This window comes from Ictidomys tridecemlineatus, chromosome 10 (assembly GCF_052094955.1).
Source record: "Ictidomys tridecemlineatus isolate mIctTri1 chromosome 10, mIctTri1.hap1, whole genome shotgun sequence".
Lineage (NCBI taxonomy): Eukaryota > Metazoa > Chordata > Mammalia > Rodentia > Sciuridae > Ictidomys > Ictidomys tridecemlineatus.
Window position 1 is genome coordinate 24134755 of NC_135486.1, and position 18959 is coordinate 24153713.

Consider the following 18959-nt stretch of genomic DNA (forward strand, 5'->3'; position numbering starts at 1 on the left):
CTAAACACAGTAAGTATATAAAGGGAGGAAGAAATTTGATTAATGTCATAATTTAGAAGATAGCAGAGGGACTAAAGTCAGGAAATGACGCTGATCATGCATAAATTGAGAATGAAAATCAGTCCATACGAAGTTTCCTCTATTCTACTATATTGAAAGGTGAGAGGAATTCATTACTATCCATCTATATGCAGACACCCTTCATTTCCACCACCACTTCAATACACAATCCAAACATTGGAGGGACAACCTTGTGTACTATCAGGAAATACAAATGCATTCATCAGACATGAATGTTGATTGTGGCTCAAGACACAGAGCCTATCATAGAATCTAATAGCGATTCAGTGGACCTTATTTTACAGAAAGCATGGAGCAAACAGAATTCTGGAGTGGATGACTTGAAAACAAATTGTGCCAACGTGTCACACACTCCCTATCTGCAGTTTGGCTGGATCACTTGCACAATGCTGAACATGTCCAAGAAACTACTGCCCCTCACAAAGGTTTATTTTTTCCCAGCCCTGCCTTGAGTCGAGAGTCAGGGGACAGTGAAGTATTTGGATAGGTACAATTAAAGTGTGGGAATCAAACCTAGATTATTCTTAGTTTACTTTGTTTTTCTACTTATCTTCCATGACCAGGTAGCTCAAACCAAGAAAGAGTGAGTATTTTTCTGGAAGAATTGCTGTTACCTGGTTAGTGTTCTCAATTAAATTGAAAGGTGTTTTAAACCTCTTTTGTATGTAGTATTTTGCTTCAGGGTCCAGACTTCTATTCATGGAGAACACTGCTGGCTTGTTTATTCTGATAGGTGTGCAGAAAGGTAGCACTTAACTGCCATTCAATCTTATTGAATAGAGGGTGTTTACAACAGGAAAGACCTAATGAGTCCCAAAGTGATCAAAATATACACCAGTCCCAAACATCATTCTGGAAAAAGGTGTCTCTCTCTGCCTAAAAACAACAGTAAAAAACAAACAAAAAAATGGGAAAAGGGGAATACCAAATGCAAAAAGACAGGGTACTGGATGTAATACTTTATTTGGAATTTTTCTCCACAATATTTTAATGGAGTCTACTTTCCCTTTCCTACCACTGATGAGATGGAACATCTTTTCTTGATCTTATTTTTCTTCTCATATTTGAAAAAGTGCACATTATGCTTCTGCCATTTTGTAATCATCCTAAATTTCCTAGAAGTGATTAAAAATAATAATATGTGAATATCTTACAACTGACATAAAATCTTTATATGACTACAAGTACTTCTTGTGTCTGCTTTAGTAAACTTCCTCATTCATATCATCCTCATTGTTAGGCTTTTTCTTTTGCTAAACAAAACACAAATTTAAACTTAATATTATCATTTCACTAAATTTATGTATAATTTTTCTACTTCATTTTTCATTTTACTTTGGGATTTCTTTTTATTAGCTGAAATGTATTGTTTAAGTAAATGCATGGAAGTCCAATTTTTTAAAGTCTGACTTCATCCTTTTCAAAATTCTTTCCCAGATGTTTGGAGAAAGGATTATAAATTAATAATTTTTGTTGACCTTTTTTTGTAGGTTATACATTTAATTTATACACATATGTTATCTTTTATGGATTTAACTTTTATCAGTACTATGCCACAGACATACCTTGTGTTTTTAGCAAAAGAGGTAAAATTTTACATTAATTTACTCAAAGAACTGGGCAACCATAACAGAAAATGAAAGCATGGAGTCTGGGTCAGGAAGTGGAGCCTCTCCTACTCAGACACATATAAACATCCCACCAATACAAAGGCACTTGTGGTTGCCTTAGAGATAACGGTATGAATAGTATGGTTTTGCAATACAATCCAGGTGAAGTCCTTGCAAGTATTTTAAGTAAATTTCAGTGACTTGATATTCAAGTCTGAACAAGATATTTAATGTTTTCTTTATGGTAAATATGATGTCCTTGAGCTGAAGTACAGGATTGTCCTCTGGAACCTTTGCATAAGGCATAGGGATGTCTGTACTGGTGACCCAAACAGCAGGAGCATCCAGGAAAGGAAGTGCAGGGTTTTCCATGATTCTGGCACAAATTTCAGCTCCTGCTCCAAATTGTGGTCAGCCTCCTTCCACAGTTATGATGTGACTTTTCTTCATGGCACTGGCTTCTATGATGTCAATGTCCATTGGTCTGATGGTACACATATTTATTACCTCATATTTAATTCCCTCTTTTGATAGCACCCATGCAGCTTCTGAGCAGTGGTCCACAGTTCTTGAGTGGGAAACCACCCTTATGTGTCCCTTGTCTTTCTACTTTGGCTTTTCCAACAGGAACCACAAAATCTTTGGATTGAGCTTCTGCGGGAAATTCAAAGGGAACTCCATACATCAATTCATTCTCTAGTACCACCACTGCATTGTTATCTCAAGTGGCTGATTTGATGAGTCTTTTTTCATCTTCTGAATTCGAGGGGCTGACTACCTTCAAGCCTGGGCAGTGCCAGTACCATGTGGCAAAAACACTGTGAATGCTGGGTAGCTATGCTTGTCTATGCACCACTGGGCCTCCTGAAGACTATGGGTATAGGCTGGAGTCTCCCAGACATATAGTAGGTCTTGGCTGCTGAGTTTATAACCTAGTCAATAGCTTGCATGGAGGAATGGAAGGTCATAAATTCACAAATGGGCCACAACCCAACATAGCTGCACTGACAGCAATTGCAGTAAAGCCCATCTCAGATATGGAAGTACCTATAAACCTCTTTTCTCCGTATTTCTTACACAGGCTAGGCTAACCTTCTATTCCCTGACATACAGAACAACTTCTTTCCTAAGCAAAAATACCTTTTCACCTCTTTCCAGTTCCTCATCCATACCTTGATTTATAGCATTACATCTGTCATCTGCAGTGACATCAGTGTGGTCACGTGAAAGTACCTCCTCAGCAGGCTGGGAACCTGCTATGGGAGTCTCCGCACCAGGCCAGCTAATTCTGCTATCTTTACCATGTTGATTTTTGTTTACTTTTTAACTAAAATTTGACTATGGTGATCTATTTTTGCATCCTGTGACCAGATGACGCATTTGATATCATTTCATTCCTGTTATTATTCATATCTTTTGGTCTCTTTCTAGAATTTGAAATTTGCTTTAAAAAAATCAGTGTCAGCATTTTAAAGTATAACAATTTAATTCTAAGTTACTTGGTTTTGAAAAGGGTTTTACTCATACTTTTAATACTTCAAAAAAATCTGCTAAGCTTACTTTCTATTCACTTGATCTCTGTTTCTGTTTATCCTCAGTTCTGAAAAAGCTGTATCAATTTTCTTAACCCACTTAAAATGTCTATATGAATGTTCTCTGAATTACATCATAAATATTGCAATTTATACTTCTGTAGTTCTGTAGATTTTTTTTATCTTTCTCTCCTTATTTCTTCATTCTTATTTTAAGCTTACTAATTTTCTCTGCATCATTGTTTATTCTAATCATTAAAACACACACATATATGTAGCAGAGATATATAAGATATATAAATACAGAAATTCATTATATTGTTATAGATTATTTATTATCAGATTGATATAATGATCTCTAATTGACTTTTTCATTGTGGTCTATTCACGTTTTATATATATCATAGATAGCAGTAATATAACTCTTCATTTTCTAAATCAAATACGTATGTATGTATATATTTGGGGAGGGTACCAGAGAACTCAGGGGCACTCGACCACTGAGCCATATCCCTAGCCCTATTTTGTGTTTTATTAGAGACAGGGTCTCACTGAGTTGTTTAGCGTCTCACTGAATTGCTGAGGCTGGCTTTGAACTTTCAATCCTCCTGCCTCTGCCTCTGGAGCCACTGGTATTACAGGCACGGGCCACTACACCCAGCCTCAAATGTATTTTCACATATCCTACACAAATGTTATAATTAATAGTGTAGTTCAGTGTAGATAATTTTAAATGAATGGCAGTTTTCCTGTATATGAATTGGTTTTCCCCAATATTTTAGCACCTACTTTTATAGATGATAAAAAGTAAGAAAATGAGCGATGGCGGGGTGAGGGGGAGAGGGAGGGAGAGCATGAGAAATCAGGAGACAAATTTGACTATTTTACTGGTTCAAATGTATGGCAAAGTCTACTTGATGCTTAGGATTTATAATGTCAAGATTTTTACGGGCCTGATCACTTGCAAGATAATGTAGAAATATCCAATCTCATCATCATTAGAATTTGCACAGCTAGATATTCCTCACAGTTATCTCATGAGACCAACAATACCAGGAAGTAGGGAAGAAATAATATACTTCTTTCTGTGGGAAGCAAAAGGGTAACATAAATCGCAGGAAATAAGTTCTGGAGAAAAATGTTAGCATTGTTCCAGGGTCAGCAGAAGGAAAGAAGAGCATGAGGTGAGGGAAAGACTATCTAAAATGATTCAGGTCTGAGTACAAAAACATTAAAGCATCTAAAATTAATATTCACCAACTGTGCTTCTGAGATAATATTCAGATAATCTCTGGTTTCCGTTCACAGTAAAAGTATCAGAGGATGATATTTAGGAAATAGTCAAAACATTTAGTACTCTAATACATAGATTTATATCATAAAGGAAAAACAAAACAGTAAGCACAATAAATAAGGACGAAAAAGAACAACATGGAAAACTATTGCATATTGTGGAAGGATACATGCACAAACATTTTCTAATTTAATCAATTTCAGTGTTAGGAACCTGGATTATTTACTTGTCAGCTGCTTTGGTTGCTTCGTATTAGGGAACAGAGTGATTCATTTATCAATGCTGGGGGTTTGCTTTAGTGTTCATGTTTTCTATTAGGGCAAAATATTTTGACCTGAATCTGTTGCTTTCAGACACATATATATATAGGTCACAATTGTTTTCTGAAATGTATGCCTATTAAATTTAAAAGTGGTTAGCAAAAAGGATTCAACATTAAAAAAAAGTTTGTATATTCGTCTTCCTAGCTTTTCAAATGCATTACTCTAGTGTTGTATAAATTTAAAAAGCTACTTTTTTTTTTTTTTTTTTTGCTAGGCACAATGGTATCCACCTGTAATCCCAGTGGCTAGGAGGTTGAGTCGGGAAGATTTAAAGTTCAAAGCCATCCTCTGCTACTTAGCAAGACCCAGTCTCAAAAAAAAAAAAAAAAAAAAAAATTAAAAAATAATGGCTGTGAGGGGCTTAAACTGTGACTCAGTGGTAAAGCGCTTGCCTAGCATGTGTGAGGCACTGGGTTCGATTCTCAGCACCGCAATTAAAAAAATAAAATAAAGGTCCATTGACAACTAAACAATATTTTTTTAAAAATGGCTCCAAATGTGGCTCCGTGGTTAAGTACCTCTGGTTTCAGTCCCTGTTTAAAACAAACAAGCAAACAAACAAACAAAAAAATCCCCTACCTTTTGTTCCTATTTTTATGTTGTTTTATAAATAAACACATGCACATATGGGGAGGGAGAGTGAGATTACAACATTAATTTAAAATTTTTACAGGAACAAGCTAAAAATAAAACAAAATAGAAATAATAATCCTATCTTGGGAGTGAAGACAAGAAACTTTGATTTTCCTCCTGAGTGCTTTCTTTTGTTATTTTCCCAATTTCTGAAATGACAGTTCACAATTTCTATAGACATTATTCATCATGCCATATATTGTTAAAGGAATTATAAGAAATGTAAGATTTTCCTATTTAGTTTTTCTTTTTGGTTGGTAGTGTGACACAAGGATAGCTTCATGTCCTTGATCTTGTCCCCAATAAATTAAAAAAAATAGTTGAGATCACTTTAAAGTGTCAGTGTCCACTGACATTTGGACTGTACCAAACTGATTCTGCATATGAACAGACAGACTGTTCCGGGGATACTAAAGTCAATTGGTTTGATTTAAGCTTTATTTAACTGGTCCCTGAAGTGAAGGGTCTCCGCTTTATATCTATTCTGGAGAGTGATAATGTAGATTACTATATTTTCTTTTTATAAACCTTAGGCTGACATAGCCGTGAAAAGCTTAAAAGGGTGCTATTAAATACTATTGGACCCTAAGGACTGAAGATAATTATCACAATTTCCTTTAAATTATAGTGTGTGTTCTCATCCATACAATAGGGACTGAGAAAAGATGAAAGAGTAGATGTGATTCTTGGCACACAAATATGAATAAAATTAAATTTTAATGTTAATTTTAGAAAGTTGCACACTTATCCCAACATAAAATATTGGTTACTTATGTCTAAAAAATGTAGTAGTCTCTACTTTAAATATTCAGTTATGACACAATTATAATTGCCATGAAGTAGAGATTTGAAATCCAGTCATAAAGTGTAATTAACAGAGATATTTTCAGATATTTCACAAAATAAGAGAATATAGTAGCCACATTTAAATAGACTGTGAAGGCATAGATAAAAGTTGAGTTATGTAGTTTATGAGAAAATGGGTAAAATATTTAAACCTAGAGATATATTTGCTTTACCTGTTCTCACAGAATGACTGATTTTTGTTCTTATGGCCCATTTAGCTAACTTCATATCTTCAGGTCACTTAATTAAGCAAGATTACTATTAGGATTTTTTTATGTCCAAAGATGTTCTTCAGTGAGAATAGAAATAAAGAATGAATAAGTAAACTTTAAAAAATATTACAACATGGACTAAAACTTCCATGTAGGGTGTACAATAAGCAGTGTAAGATACTAATTCATAGTATTTAATAATCATGAAACTGTTCAGAATCCAAATATCTCATGTACTAAACTCAAGATAGTTATAATCCCATTCTAGAAAGAAACTGGGATGCTTTCATCCCTAATAGAATGATTGAAAGAAAAAAACCCCACAGAAATAAAGAAAAATTAAGTTTATTTTAATTGAATTTTAATGGTCTCATGCATCCCCAAATGATGAGTATCCTGCATAGCCTCTTCCCCTGAGTGGGTCTACTTTAACCCACCAACAGTTTTCCATGGGCTTAAACCATATGCACAAGAAGACAAACTGAAGGAGGGGAACAAGGTTGAAGTGCTGAGCTTAGATGCTCCTCATTGCACAGTCTTCCCAGATGTAAATCAGTGGCTTGATTTTGAGCACTTAAAGGAATCTCTAAAGCACCTCAGGGGACTTCCACACATGTACTTCAGTGACTGTCCTATGATTGGGGCGGGGCTGAAATGTTTAGAGAAATAAATCCCTGCATGGCACTCTGGATCTTCATTGCAAATATTTGCAGTAGCACTCTGAAAGTTTTGAATACCTAACTATAAAACAGAAATAAATGTTCTCATGGTTAGAAAACTGGTGGTTGGGTTGTAAATCATAAAGAGATCTCAAGAAACTCACAGGTGTTCATATCTGAATCCCTGCTGAAGGAAGTCTCACCCTTGAAATATTTGAAGTAGGTGATGAATTGAATCTACCTAAAACTGCAACAAAGCCTAGACTCTTTTCAACTACAGACTAGACTTGAGCAGCTATAATTACTCAGTATTTATCATTCTGGGCATAAATATCATTTGCTTCTATCTCTATGATTCTTTTACATACATTGGGTGTTATGCAATGAAAATAATGTGAGACATGCAGAGACAGATGGATATGCATGCTCAAGAGTATAGATAGTCAATAGAAAACACTTAAAGACAACCAAGAATTTGGAATTAAATGAAAAGGACTTTAAAATAATAGAATTGTTAAGGGGGCAATAGAAAATCTAGAAAGCATGCATGAATAAATAGATCATTTAAATAGAACTTTAAATATAAGCAAATAACCAAATTTTTAATAATTTTTTATGATAATAAATTATAAAAGCAAATAAAAATGCTAGAATAGATATTAATAGAATGAAGAATTTGTTGCACACCTAGTAGATACAGAAGAGGAAAGAATCAGTAAATTAGAAAACAAGCTAATAAACATTATTCAAAATGGAACAAAGATAGGGAAAAACGGTGGAAAATCACAGAGTAAAGCATTCAAGATTGGCATATCAACTATTTTGAGACTGAAGAATTTCTATTGAAATAGCATCTCAATTTTTTATAGAATTTATCCTTTTTTATGTTTTTACATAGTAATGTCCTGTTATCAGATTGATGAACTAGATCTGTAAATGTAGTGAAATTAGCATTTGAAACATACCAACAACTTCAAATTCCTTTAAGTTTTGAGTTGAGTGCTACCGAATTTGTCAGAAATAAAATGATAAACACAGAGCACAACAAACAACATTTTTCTAATAGCTTGATATGAATATAAAGGTATTTTTTAGTTTTTTTTTCAACAAAGACATTATATATTTTGTGCTTATTTTCACATGTATTAGAAAAGGATTTGCTTTGTGGTTCATATTTCTCATGAAGAAATTTTTTATCTTTTTTTTATAAGTCTAAATTGACCCTGAAATATTCTATTTATGAAGTCCTTCATCTATTTTGTTAATGTTATTTTTATTTCAGAATTTCTTAGGGAATAGTTGTGTGGATAACTAGATAATACCCAAACCTCTTTACCTGTTTTGTATCATGTGTGATGTGAAAAATTTCCAGGCTTGACTCATAAAAACCTTCCATTGGATCCTCCACTTGCTCTTCTCCATCTAGTGGTTGGACCATCTCAGAGCAGGCCCTTCTAAGCCCAGTCTGCATGAGATTTGCTGACCATACCCCTGCTGGACCCAGCACTCATACTTACTAAAATTCATGTGAAGAAGGAGTAACAATTTCCTGAATTAAATGACTAAACCTCCACACATATCTATCCTAACAGCCTGAGCTACCCCAATTGTAATATAACATTTCATTTTTGTTGTTGTTGAGTTTCACAATGAAGTCCATGGCAGTAGACATGTTAAGGGAGAAAAGGACAAACATAGTTTTCCTTCCCAATTTCTACTTTTTTTTTCCCCATGGGAATTTCATCATGTAGCTTTATCATTATTCTAATGTTCACTGTGCTTTTGTTTAAAGTTGTGTACCTACTGGGCCACGAAACACTATCCCATTATAATAGAAATTTCCTGTTTATCCCCTGAGATATTGAGCAGTATCATTTTTATACTCTCAGGTAAAACATATATTGTCCTTGATGAATAAGTGACATGAATAGACAGATGACTGTATTATTTGGTCAGCGTGTTAATATATTTCATATTTTATGAGAAGCATTACATGATTATCTGAACATATTTAGATACCAACCTTGTTTTATTTTATAGGAAACTCTACAGAAAACATCTTTAATACAAAACCCAAAATAAATAAAAATAAAAATAAATAAGGAAAAGGAAAGGTCATTATTGTTTCCTTGACTCAATAGTCAAAATCAAACATTTATTAAACACTTTTCATATTTAAGTTATGTGGTGGTGAATATATATAGTCATATCTTAGCTAATCATATAATAGTTATTAAATTGTACATGTAAAATTCATATGCAATGAAATTATATGAATGGAAAAAACTGTTATCTAAACTCCAGTGTTATAATATATACTAACTATGGAGGACAAAGACGAGAAACTGAAGTGTTTAAGATGTGAATGATTGAAGAAGAATATTCAGAGAAGTAAATATTAGCTGAATCAGAAAAATCATAATGAAGAAAAGAGGCGCAGGGTTGTGCCAATCTCAGGAAGCAGTGTGAAAAAGCATGAAGAAAAGAGATTAAGCAACCTTCCTTTTAGAAAGGACAGCATTTCTAAAGGGTGAAGAATTGTGGTAAGTGGTAGTGAAAGTCCTGCAGTGCCAAGTATGTCCTTACAAGGTTTTTGGACTTCAGCGGAAAAATTATTCGATGTGATTGACATACTGTAGCTTGGTGTGTGATATGGTCGCTTTTACTGATTCCTCCCTGAGCCCTGCAATTCTTTTGCCAAACATGACAGTCTTATCAGGAAAAATCAAAAGCTACATAGCTCTTGGCTCATTTTTGTTTTTGTTACCCTGCAATGCAGCTTTTATACAGTTGACAGAGTGTTGCATTCTAGGCTACATCTGATAGCATTTTCCCCATGCATAAAACACTCATATAAAACATCACAGTGAAGTAGCATTTAAAAAATAAATTTCAAATGTGTTACCACAGCCTACGTAAATGGCTATCTAAATGGGAACACTGCCTACTACCACATGGCCATATCTCCCTCTCCCCTCTCTTATTTATTACTTCTTTCTTATACCGGCTCTTTTTTTTTATTAACACAAATTGTATCTTATTGATTTTTTTTCTTTAGGTGTCAGAAACACAGATTGAGACAAACAATTTCCTGAATCTGTGTTTAATTTTTAATCATTATTTTATCTTTTTTTTCTTTCCAGCCATCCAACTTACTTCAATCATTCATCCACATAAAAGTAACCATTCTCATGTGTTTAATATGTATTTTTATTAGCCTATACTCCTGCAAATGAGGCTTATTATCTTGTGTGCATTGTATAAAAGTATATGCCTCATACTTCTAGAGGCAGGAATAATAGTCCTAGGATCCATTCATGTTACTTGTGCATCTAGACTTTCCCTAAGGTGATAAACATTTTCTATCTTTAGTTAAGATAGGTATCGTCATCTGTAGTTGCTGCTTCCAGCATATTGGGTAATCACAGGTCAGCATCAGAGGGAAAATTCATGTTAAGCGAGGCCATTTGCTACCTGTTACTTGTTGAAGGGATGTGACTTTATTTTAAAATTCTGGTGGTTTCTTTTATGACTCTTTTTTTCCAGGGTTACCATAAACAGGACTGTCTACAAAGACTTTGAACTCCATTGCATAAAAAGGATCACAAATAGAAAAAAAAAAATAACGTTGACATTGCATCTTAAATGATCATAGAGAACATACCTATGTCAGTCAGCTTTTCATTGCTGTGGCCAAAATACACAACAATAACAACTTAGAGAAAGAAAAGTTTGTTTTGGCTCATGGTTTCATAGGTTTAGTCCATGGTGGGCTGACTCCATTGCTCTGGAACTGAGGTGAGGCAGAACAGGACAGAAAGATGTGGCAGAGGAAAACTCATGGTTCAGCTCATGGCAGCCTGGAAGTAGAGAGAGGAGGAAGGGGCCACAGGAAGATGAACACATTTGGGGCTTGCCCCCAGTGACCCACATCCTCCAGTCACACCCCACCTGCAGTTACCACCCAGTTAGTCCATTCAAACTAGCATGGACTAATTAGGTTACAGATCTCTTTATCTAATCACTTCATCTTTGAATAATCCCACATTAACACAGGAATTTTGGGGGACATCTCCTATTTAAACTATAACATTACTCTTCTAGAGACTATAACTATGGGTTGTGGAAAGTATGGCAGTATGGCAGATATCAGCATTTTGGCAATATGAGCATAGTGTTCCTGTAACTATTGTATTTTGGCATATTCTTAACTAAAATGTATGGAAACCAAACCTACTGGGTGAGTAAATTTGGCTAGAAATGCCTTACTTTATGGGTTTTTGAATCAAATTATTCCTAATTTATACTAGGAAACATGGGGTCTGTTGTATGTAGTCTATACCAGCATCTGACAGCAAGGCAAAAGTTATTCTCTACCTCTAGAAAATGCTTCTTAGATGATACCTAGTGAATCTGAGTCATTTCTTTCTCTGCAGGTCCCCTAGGATGATTCCATCAAGGTAATAGGCCAGTGAGATATCTTGTTTGAGGGTGAGATGGTAATTGATCCTCTGGACTAAAAAATAGCTGGAGTTGAACAATATATATATAACTGAAATAACATGACCAGTGTCCTTGTTCTTTGCTCATGGTAGTTGAGTTCTAATGCAATAAACATATCAGGAGTTGCAGAGTGGCTGTCAGGGGCTCTCTACTACTCAAGTTCGGACAACTATCTGGGAAAACAGCTTTTATAAGCTGCAATATAAATTATCAAGTCCTAACCTGTTTCATAGTGTCTAAAATGAAGATTTTATTCATCCAGTAGATACTTACCGAGACTCCATTTTATGTTAACACCAGAAATACAAGAATAATCCTGCAAAAATGGGAAAAAATAATAAGAAACAAAGGATATAATTAAACTTCATTTTCAAGCATGAACTTTCTGGGCTACCAACTTGCTCTGTGACTCTCCCCAGGCTCAGCAAATTTTTCTAACAGGGTGAATGGTGGACTAACCTCTTTCTCCTGGGTTTCACTTTGGGAATATAAAGTACAGGCTTTTCTCACAGGGCCTTCAGCAGTTCATCTTTCTTTTTATGTATTCGTTAGTTTGCAATTCTCCCACTGCACCTCAACTGAAAAAAAGAAAAATAAACTTAGTAATTATTATATAATGTCATACTGTGTTTTAAAAATAGGCACAAAAGAAAGTATAACTTTCTTTATCCTCATTTCCATTTTGTAATTATTTGATATCTGCTCACTTTACTTATAAAGTTATCTTCATGTTACACTGTTTGATTGAACCCTGTTTTCTGGTCCTATGCTTGAAATTTCATTTCTTCCTAAAGTTTGAAGGTCTAAATAAGAAAAATCTGATTATGATAATGAGATAAATATTGAAATTTCTCAATTCCAGCATAGTTAAGAATTTTGAATGACAACACAATATGAATTCTGAAAAAGAAGAATCATGAAGTAGCTTACAATTTTATGAAATCAGATTCTAAACAGTAACATTTAAAATATTTAAAAAGAAATAGAACTCCTAAAATATTTTAAAAGGAAAAGAAAACCAATGAATTCATAGTTTGTATATCATTGTTTATAGATTACAACATGCTAAAAATTTATTAAAAATCTTTCATTACAATAGGAAAATTTTATTTGAGAACATCAGGAGGTAAACCACAAAATTAAGCTGGATAAATGTTTCATAACATTTGAAAGGCATAGAAGCAACTTTATTTTTAGGATGCCCTTTAGAAACACAAACCGGATAAAACAGCAATTTCTGTTGGAAGGAAACTCAAATTCTCCCACTCTGATATAAATGAGTAAAGGATTTCTCTAAAATCTTTTAATCCACTCTAGAAGTCAATCTTCTTACAGAGAAAGCTATTCAATTATTTAGACATTCTGAGTAAAATTCTACCTGAATTAGTAGAGATTGCATTGTAATCAGAAAATAAGTGCTGGTTTATATGTGTTTATTCTGTTCCTTTAATTGTGGAGAGGTATATGTTAAATCCCATTACAAAACAAAAAAATTGTTCAGCCTCTGAGCAGGTCATTCAGATCAGAGCACATACGTAGTCCTTTCTGGTTTAAGTTTTGTAGCTCAACCCACTTAGGGCATGGGTGGAAATTTGAGATTGGTGTCTTTCTTCAACTCAGGGTATACAATTCAACAGTAAAATGACCTTTTGTCTATACTGTGGTCCACACTACCGAGCCTTACTTCATTGACCTTCTAGTGTGTAACTGCCTCCATCCTTTTGAACTTCTTTCTCCTTTTCCTGAAGTCCCAATCGTTTTGTGTCCTTCGCCTTAGTCCTGGGCAAAGCCATACTAGTGATTTAGTTACAGGTAATTTTGTTCCTTGATGTATGAGGGTTCATAGTTTATAAGTGAAAGGAGAGAAAACAGTAGACGCTACTCTGGTTCAACTCTAGGTTTTTAAATCCCAGTGAAAAGATACTGAATTTCATTTCCTGATGTACATTTAGCTGTATGGTGTTTTTCTAAATTTGTCATTATTGGGTCTTCTTGTTCCCCAACGTGTATTACTGAAAGTTTTTTTTTGTTAAGCAGTTTCCTAGGAAAAAAGGAGTTTTTAAAACAGCTGTCTTGCATATGGTTTACATAAAGTGAGTTAAAACTGTGGCTTCTTAAAATGAACTTCATAAACTTTTCACAAACTCCTATTTTTATTATTTCTTCATAATTTTTTAAGTAGCAACTTTTATACACATAAATGATCAGTTTTGGTAAGAATTTTTTTTTAATTGCTTTCATATCCAACTAAAAATAGAAAGCTGATAAAGGATTACAACTAATATTTCAAAATATTTATTTTCCCTGGTTGTCACTTAGGGTTACAAAAGGTATTCTGTTAAGTATTTTCTAATTTCTATGAAAACCCTTTTTTAAATGCTGGGTGCATTTAAGCAACAAACTACAGTTTAGGAATATTAATCAGGATCACAAAAGCATTCAAAAGTCTTCTATGGAGTAACTGAAGTTTGTATACTGAGAAATAAAGAAGGAACTGATGAATCATCAAAGATGCTGTAAGAAAAGAAATAAAGGGTACAGGAGGAAGAGGAGGAGGAGGAAGAGGAAAAGAGCAGAAAATTTATTTCCAGAAAATTATTGCTAAAGAGGAGATAAAATTTGTGACCTATAGTTTCACATGAATTAAAATCCAGCTGAAGAGGTAGTTTTCTTTACAAAGGAGATTTGAAAAAGGAGAACTGAAAAAAAATCTTGAAAAAGAAAAGTCAATTTAGAAAAATAGTGAGGGAAAATAAATATAGTTAAATGCAAGGGGACAGATGGAGTATGTAAAGACAGAGAATCGGGGCTGTTCCTAGAGCTGTATTTGCCTAAGACTGCCCCTTTCTTTCCAGCTCCCCAGTGAATAGCATATTGGCAATTGTACAGCATCCCTTTGGTACTTAGAAAACAAATACCTCTCAAAGCATCTGAAGAATAGTGATGAGTGAATCTCTCTGCAGCTTTCCTCCACTCCTTGACCTTGCTCTATATTATTGCTTTGAAAAATGAATTAATCCTACTCTTTGTAGCATTATCTGCACTAACTCAGGTGATTTGTCAGCAACCCTAACTGCCAACCAGCCTCCCAGAAGGGACTCCCTAGATGAGATGCGGAGGGGCCAGTCTAGGGCTCCCGGAGAGCCTGCCATGGCTAAGTCATTGGACATGTCTGGCCTGCATAATGCCAGCAAAATATCATTTTGGTTTCATTCCCAGATATTCCAGCATAGAATAAATAGTAAGTTACAGTCCCAACAGGGGCATTTCTAGAGAGTACTTTTTGACCTTTCTTGATTATGTTTGAACTCCTACCTGGGTTATATATTGATTGCCTTGTTTAGTTAGAAAAATGTTAGTTCTTCTTGAAGACCCAGCTCTAAACTTCCTTCCTTACCAGCATTCTGCTGAAAACCTTCAAGTTGAATGGATTTTTTTTACATATTGTCTTCTTCCTTTTCATTAACATACTGGATAAACTTTGAATTTGGCAGTTGTCACTGTAACAAAACAATGAAGAAGAGCAACTTATAGGAGGAAAGGTTTATTTTGTCTCATAGTTTTACAGGTCTCAGACCAAGGAAGGCTGGTCCAATTGCTTCAGTCCTGAGGTGAGGCAGAACAACATCATTGCAAAGGAACTGGTAGAAGAAAGCTACTCAACTCATGGCAGCCAAAAAGCAGAAAAAGAGAAAGGAGGGTACAGGAAAAAAAAAAAAAGATGTACCTTTTCAAGGTGCTCCCTTAATGATGAACCTACCTCTTCCAACTAGGTGTTACCTTTTATAGTGTCCACTACCTCCCAATAATGCCATCAGATTTGAGTCCATCAATGGATTAGTGCACTGATGATGTTGGCGTCTTCATGATCTATTCACCGTCCCAAAGGCCCCTCATTTGAACACTGCTGCATTAGGGAGAAAGCTGTCAGTTGGGGTAATTCAAGACCTAAACTATACAACACTTTAGATTATTTCCTTTTTCTTTTTCTCTTTGCTCTCTGTTGGGGAATGAACCCAGGGCCTTCACCTGCTGGGCAAATGCTCTATTACTAAAATATACTCCCAGTCTCATAATTGTCTGATAATATCACAATTAAACAATTTCAAGGATGGGCTGAGGGTAGTATACCCAATGTCCTAAACTGGATTTATTTAGGTAAAGTTAATATCCACAGAACCTGGACAAACACAAAACCCACTAGTTTGAGTTTTTATTAGTTCTTTAAAGAGACAATGAGAACATAAATAAATAAACAGCTTTGATTCATTGGATTTTGTGCGGGGTGTACTAGGGATTGAGCTTAGGGGCACTGGATCACTGAGCCATATCCCCAGATCTATTTTAGAGACAGGCTCTCACTGAGTTGCTTAGCACCTTCCTTTTGCTGAGGCTGGCTTTGCTTGCTATCCTCCTGCCTCAGCCCTGATAGTCACTGGGATTACAGGTGTGGGCCACCGGGTCCTGCTATCTGCTTATTTTTATCAACATGACTTCCAGGAAATTTTTGTCCTTGGTTAAGACCTCAGTCCTAAACTATACCTTATGGACCGACCATGAAGAGGCACATGGCAGTTTCCCCTTTAGACTTTACCTCATATAGGTTTTCCCACAACCTTAATCCACCAATTTCCACGTGTTCCCCAGTCAGAGGCACTTTTCTCATATTAGTTGTCTCTCCTTTTAAACAGCTTTCTTCCAATAATATGGAATAGATAAGGAGGGAAGAAAAGTGGATCTAAATATACTGCCATATTTAACAATTTGGGGGAGCATCTTTACTATGATGTTTACACTAAAAGGGTGTCTACACCTTAAAATGATCTGCTTCATGCTTGACTTTGGAGGAGATGAAGTAGGAAACAGAGAAGTCCCACTCAAAAAGTCTCACAGTGCTTGGTAATTGAATTTCACCCACTGGATCAATGAGATTCTTAAAGATAAATACCACATAATATTCATGCTTATATTCCTAATATCTGGCAAGCAAGAGAAAACATTAAGAACTTCCATATAATTCCCATAATGTAAGTACATATCTATTATTTATGCATAATATATATTCAACCAGTTTAAAATAAACTTGGCTTACATTAGCAAATCATAATATCTGCAGCACTTGTAGGGTAAAACTTAAAATTATCTACTCAGTGGCAATCTTAAATGCTCATTAGAACATTCTTGATTTGTCAAAGAGTATGTATTTTAGTTTACAAATACTTTACACAACTAGAATGAAGATATTATTTTCATAATATAAAAATTAGACCACTTTAATGATTTAGCCAAATAGTATTTTGAGTATTCAGAGAAAAGTTTTAATAATAAAGTTACTAAAATAAAATTTATTTTTTTTCTCTGAATCACACATGAATATTACTATGCCATTGCTTGAGTGCCTTTTAAAAAGAGGATGGCATGTGCCAAAAAAGTCTATGCTTTCAAATTAAAATAAAATTAATAAAAACATTAAAGTATGTTTCATTTTATGGCAGTAGTTTCACTGTTATTTGGGGAGAAACACTGGTCAGTACAGGATTGCCTAAAGATATGGTTAACAATATGCCTAACAAGTGTTAGGTGAAAATTTGAATGTGTATCTAACATGTAAATCAAAACAAAGATAGACAGAAACTTTTAACTAATGAATTTGTCCTCAGGAACATAGATCTGACTTTTAATTTACTTGCAGATAGTCAACGGGAATTTGTGTATTAGGATTATTACGCTCAAGATTTGAACCTGCAATAAAAAGTTTTGACCCTTTCTCTGAGAACACCAAGATGTGATTTCTAACACATCTTTAGTCAGTGTCCCCAATCCAACAGGAGACACTGAAGCAGAGATGAACCAACAAAGTCATCCCAAATTGGAGAAAAAAAGGCAAGAAAATTTGACTCCACATAGGTCACTTATTTAGATGCAGGTAACTTTGAGAAATAGAAAGACTCTTTGATAAGGAAGCTCTTTCCAATAGAAGAAAGTCCTAATGAGAGCTAAGTTCTGTGTATCAGCAGTAGTCTCATGTAAGGAATGTAAGGATAATCATGTAAGGTAGATAGGTTGACAGTTGGATAGATAGATGCTTAGGAAATGATTACTGCATCTATGTGTCTATTTTAATCAATAAAATATAAATTTCAGGGCTGGGGTTGTGGCTCAGTGGTAGAGCGTTCATGTGAGAGACCCTGGGTTCGATCCTCAGGACCACATTAAAAAATAAAAAAGTAAAATAAAGGAATTGTGTCCAACTATAACTAAAAACTAAATATTAAAAAAATAAAATATAAATTTCAAAAATTATTTTTATTGATACATCAGAAGGCCTAGATTATTCTACAGGGGGTTATATTATTCATTTAGTTCAGTAAAATTTTTCAGGTATAGAAAACTTCTTAGTAGATTTTATGTGAATGGTTCTATCTGAGTTGGCCAAGTTAATGAATTTGACCATTCTTACTAAAGGTAATAGACTAATATCAAAGTTCAAATAGAAATAAAAATGTAAATGTATATGTGAAGTACAAACTTGAATATTCAGCTGGTGATAATATCACTCAAAGCTAAAATTAGTTTTAGTTCCTCAAAATGTATGATTTTGACCTTCTTCAAAGTTCCCTTATGCAATTTATTTTATCTTTAATAGAAGAAGAATGTTGGACATTTTTTAACACTCAAAAGAGTAGATTTTTTTGTCCTTTACACATTTCATTTTGTGACTTAGCCAAAACATGCAAAACGATTAATTACTTCTGTAATGCTAAGCTGTATAATTATGGTTATTTCTAATCAAATATTTTATGATTAACATTGGTGAATATATATTAGCAGATTTTTTAATTTTCTGAGTTTATTCAGAATCAACTGGATATACTGATAATTAAAAGGCAATGTTATTATTAAAATGAAAATAATATGCATTTTGATCATTATAATCCATTAGTCATTTCAGCATGAGTGTTTCTCTATATTCCATTTCTATGATGCAGCCTGCATTTGAAAAGTGTAAAGTTTAAACAAATGGCTTTACATATATGATTGGAAAATGCTTTGATTTGGGTATGGTCATTGCTACCAAAACTGGTGTTGAGGTTTCATTCCTGAAAGGGCTGGGGCTGAAAGACTAAGGAAACTTTAAGAGTTGATTAGCTCTTTAAGAGAGATCATTAGTTTTCTCATTGAAGTGAATTCTTGTTCTTTGGGGGCACAGTATTAATTATTAAAAGTGGGCTAATATAAAGTGCTTTCTGTCTGGTATATATGCTC

General features: G+C 34.3%; 1 pseudogene; it reads right to left on the reverse strand.

Annotated features, from left to right (window-relative positions):
- Nucleotides 1-1808: 1808 nt before the first annotated feature.
- On the reverse strand, nt 1809-2995 carry LOC101971146 (pyruvate dehydrogenase E1 component subunit beta, mitochondrial pseudogene; annotated as a pseudogene).
- Nucleotides 2996-18959: the final 15964 nt, after the last annotated feature.